Source organism: Sinocyclocheilus anshuiensis, unplaced genomic scaffold (genome assembly GCF_001515605.1).
Source record: "Sinocyclocheilus anshuiensis isolate Anshui unplaced genomic scaffold, SAMN03320099.WGS_v1.1 scaffold419, whole genome shotgun sequence".
NCBI classification, from domain to species: Eukaryota; Metazoa; Chordata; class Actinopteri; order Cypriniformes; family Cyprinidae; genus Sinocyclocheilus; species Sinocyclocheilus anshuiensis.
In genome coordinates, this window is record NW_015548228.1 from 281,898 (window position 1) to 287,264 (window position 5,367).

Consider the following 5,367-nt stretch of genomic DNA (forward strand, 5'->3'; position numbering starts at 1 on the left):
TTTTTTTTTCAGAAGTCATTACTCCAGTCTTCAGTGTCACATGATTCTTCAGAAATCATTCTAATATGCTGATTTGCTGCTCAAGAAACATTTTATATTATCAATGTTGAAAACTGTTGTGCTGCTTAAGATTTTTGTGGAAACTTTAATAAATTTTTTGAGGATTCTTTGATGACTAGAAAGTTCAAAAGAACGTTTCTTTGAAATAGAAACTTTTGTAACATTATGAATGTCTTTACTGTCACATTTGATCAATAATGTGTCTTTGTCAAATAAAAGCGGTCACTTTATTTTAAAGGTCCAATTCTCACTATTAACAAACCATTAACTATGACGTTTTCCTCAATAAACTATTAATTTGCTTCTTATTAATAGTTTAGGTATCATCAGGTAGGATTAGAGATGTAGAATGTGGTCATGCAGAATATGTGCTTTATAATTACTAATAAACAGTTAATATGTTAATAATAGGCATGCTAATAAGCAACTAGTTAATAATGAGAATTGGTCCCTATACTAAAGTGTTACCTTATTTTTATTAAATGTTGCACATATTAGTCTTTAAATGTATATCCTTATATCTCCTTTAGTGAAGATGTTTTCAGCCTTGGGTCCCAAGAAGATAGTCCAGGACATCAGTGGACAAAACATACAGAGACACAGACTATTACTTACTACTTTCTAACTATTAACTCAGTTGTACCAAATTATCTTCTACACATTATTTAATGCAGTAATGTTAGTTAATGTTCTTAATGAAAGATATTTAAAAGTCCTAACATTTTCACCTAAAAATTAAAATTCTGTCATCATTTACTCAGCTTCATGTCCTTCCAACCCTGTATGATTTTCTGTCTTCTTCAGATCACAAAAAAAACATATTTTGGAGAATGTTTGAACTCCTTTGATCCATATAATTAAAGTAATTGAGGTCCAAAACAACACTGGACCCCACTTACATTCATTGTACAGAAAAAAAAATCATGCTCCACAGAAGTAAGTCATATAGGTTTAAAACGACATGAGGGAGAGCAAATGATGACAGAATTTTTTTTTTCGGGCTGAACTATCCCTTTAATAGAGACAGGATGTTTTTGATGAAGAGGGTGGCTTAATATAGCCAGGTATTCTCAGCATCTCTCACCCCTCTCCAACAGCCCAGCGATTTGACCCACAGGATTAACAAGTCAGTGTTTATGACAGAGGCCACGGAGGAGACCCACACACACATTATCCTGAGCCCGATGCTTGTGTGAAACTCAACCCATGACTCTCTAATGAAAGTTAACATCAGCATTCTAAGTGGACATGTGCTGTCATATGCCAAAATTGTGATGACCTTAATTAGCACTTAGTTAATTTGCAATGTAAGACCGGGTCTGTTTTGTAATGGATGCGAAATAAAGCCTAATGAATACATCAGCTGTTGTGCAGTCAGTTTACTTCTATTTAAAGTTCCTTAGCAGAGTAATTTTCTAAATATGTGACGGACGCACTGCTAAGGTGTGGGTTTCCCGACGCTAATATAAGACACAGATGAGCGGCTGCTTCTGCCAGGTCAAGACAACACATAGAAATGCACAAATGGCTTGATGAAGGGCCGGGTACAGTCTTCTGCCATGCCCTGCACCCACAACCACGTCGTTTTCTGACAATCCATCACCGACGTGCGAGCCAAGGGCTAAATGAAAACCAAATGTGCCATTCCTGCAGAAAGCTGAGCCAGCTAACACATGGGTGTCAGTTTGCTCATGTCGTGTTGGAGCATTTTATGAGGTGATGTTAATGGGATACAGAAAGAAGGTCCGTCTTCTGCACACTTCATCTCGGGGTATGTCATCCTTCAGGCCTCCTGAACCTGCGCTGGGGTCAGAAACAGGAGAACCAGATAGATTATCCAGACCAGATACAAGTTGTTCACACACACACTGAGACACAGAATGCACTTTAAAGGTCACGCATCCTGTGGATTCATGTACTGGATCATATAAAACACATACCAGATGTTAATTTCCACTCAGAAATGGTTCCTATTGCTCTCTCGCTTGTGCGTTAGTAATGTTAAAGATAACAACAGAAGTATTTCGGGTATTCATTTTAACTCCAGCCCTCACACCCACACGAGGACAAGAAGTCACATGCTTTCTCATTTCCACCAGAAGCAACAAGTCAAACAGTCAGGATATAGACTTTCAGTATAAACTCGCACTGGATTTGAATCAGTCTCATAAATTTCAATAAAAGTGAATCTTTGACGCTGCATCTTTCATTCGGTCTTCTTTTTTACAGATGGAACTGGCTCAGTGACTGTAATCACCGTGTTCTTCATAAATCGTCAAGATGACAGTTTGTTTTATCGTATGCTGATTGTATATCATGATGAATTTGTAAGAGACAGAATTTTAATCCACAGAACCATATTTCAAATGCGAGACTGTCCAGAAACACATGCTTTGATCCATGGCATGAGTTTTTAAACCTTTTGATGTCAAAGACCCCCAAGCATGATACCACAGTGAGAGACTCTCTTCCAAGCTATACAGTACAAAAAGTTCAAAAGTGTGGAGTCAGTAAATGTTTCTTGAGCATCAAATCAGCATATTAGATGATTTCTGAAGGATCATGTGACACTGAAGACTGGAGTAATGATGCTGAAAATTCAGCTTTGTATCACAGGAATAAATTGCATTTCATAATATATATTTAAAAACAAAACAGTTATTTTAAATAGTAATAGTTTTAATGCTAAGTTACATGATTTTCAATTAAACAAATATAGACTTGGTGAGCAAAAGAGATTTCTTTAAAAAAATTAATAAATCTTACCGACCCCAAACTTTTGCATCTGTTGTCATGTATTACAGACCCATTAGTACGGTGTAAAAATCACTGCATTTCAAGCTAAAAAAATGTAAATAATATCTGGTTAATATTTACTTTGAGGTTGTTGTTTTTTTGTCCACTATTAGAATAATGCAAGATCTTACACACAAGGGTTGTCAATAGGGTTGTCTGAATTAAACAGTATAATGTCAACAATGAAATTTATCTTTTATTTTTTTTATGTGCACACTCAGATTCCCCTGTTGCCATTTTGAAAACTTCAGAACTATAAGATTCATCTAGTGGTAAAACAACAGTCAGGTTCTCAATCAACTTCTATGCAAATTTTGCACATAAAAAAAACGTATATACTTACCTAAGGTGCATACATTTTATTTGGAAAGAAGATGCACATAAACTACAATGGAATGCATTTACCAAATAACTTCCTAGTGCATCTAAAAAGTTATGTAACTTTGCCTTAAGGCATGTGACAGTAATATCAATGTATAGCATCTCACATGTTGCTCTAGTCATTCTGAAATACTTGAGCCAAAGCCTGTAAAAATGATCACATTGCATGGGAACACTTCAAATGATCGCAAATTATGTTTGCAATATTTTTGCAATTTGGAATAACTATAAACATAGTGTTTGGTGAACAGTAGGCCAAGTGCTGGAGTTGCTTTGTCAGTCACTAAGCCACAGGGAGACGAGGGGAAAGAGCGGCCCTGCATTACTCACGGGAACACAGAGAGGCTCTGCTGTGCTTTTCAACTCTGTTCTCCAATCAGGGAGGAGAAATGGGCCCAGTCTGAACCAACAGCTGACAAACACACATACACAATAACACACAGATGCAAAGAGACTTATTGCTTTAACACAAACACAGACACACGTGCACACCAGCCATATAACATAATCAATACCTGTTTCACAGGCGTAGCGCTCAAAAAAGACAGTATTAAATGATCAGAATGAAAAAAAAAAACAAGCAGTTGCGTTTAGACTTCTAGCACCGGGACCTTATCAGCATTGAATATCCATGCTTGAAATCCAGGCGTTTTCCTTTAGACCGTTTCCTGTCTTTTGTGCAGCTCTTGTCTGCATTAGGCCCAAGAGGAGCATTTCTGCAGGCCACCATGCATTAATGAAGCCATCTTGGCCCTGCTTTAAAGAGAGACCATTAATACACTGTTAAGACTACATTCCTGGGATGATTTAAGGAGGACCGCGAGACTGCGCTCTGGAGGAAAGGTTTTTATGGATGGAGGAGTCATATAGGGAGAGGGCCAGGTCTCTCCAAAAACATTTCAAACAGAGAGGAACAGGCATCTGGGTAAGCAGTACAAAGGCCACGAGGAGTATGTATAATGATGCCAGTGAAACGGCTGAAAAACTGCTTCTCTCCAAGGTGAATGTGAAACATGGTCCAAAGCGAGGTTGAAAAGTCTGTGACCTTTATAACCTTACCTGTGTAAATTATATTACTGTATCAGCACAACAATTTGAGAAAAAGTTCAAAAATTAACATGAATTTCTAAATGTTTAAAAGTTTATCCTCTTTTGCTTTAAACTAAAGTCACAATGAAACAGAAGTCTCAGCAGATCTTTTCCTCTGGGACATGGAATGGACCAAATGGAATGGACTATTGAGAAAAAATGTAGGGCAGGGACTTGTTTCTGTCAATCGGTTGTTGATTGGTGGGAGGCAGATCAGCTGAATGTTAGCTTGCAGTCGATTGTAAGAAAAGGGCGGGGTTTAAGTCCAGATCAATTACATTTTGATTAAAATTTACAAGGTCAAATAAGAAAAAAAAAAATTTGACAATAATATCAAAAACATGCATTTAGAAAACAGAAGAATTTTCATTTCATTTCAACTTTAATGACAGCAGAACTTGAAGCTGCATGAACTCCACAAGTTTGTGTAAAACCTGATGATCATGTTTTCCAACAAGATCCAAAGAGCTTGAGCTTCATTGGGAAAACACCTGCCCATCTAATCTGCTTCAGAATGAATCCAGATCTCAATACTGAATTAAATACTGCATATTTAATATCTTAAATAATTCTTATTTACGTCATAACATTTCATGATTAAATTGTAATTGTTTTTTCAAAATACTAAACTTTTCATTTATTTTCAGGTTTAAATTACATTTTAAATCCCCAGATTTTCAAGACATTGTGACAATGTTATTTTAGTACTAGTTATAAGTAGTTATTTTCTATTATAACATTTATTACTAGTTTGAAGTAACTTTTTTTACTTTTATTATTCATATTCATTTTATTTAAGTTTTAGTCATTTTAGTGATTTTTACCTTTTTTTTTTTTTTTTACTTTTAACATTTTAACTAAAGTTTATTTTACTTTAGTTATTTGCCAAGGCAGCAATTCTATTTTTTAATTTAAGGTTAAGTTCTAATTTTAAGTGTAAGTTTTACGTTTTTAACGTAATTTTCATGTTTTTTTCATATATATCAGCAGCATTTTAAATAACAAAAACTATTTTAATAGTTTTAGTTAAAGGGATAGTTC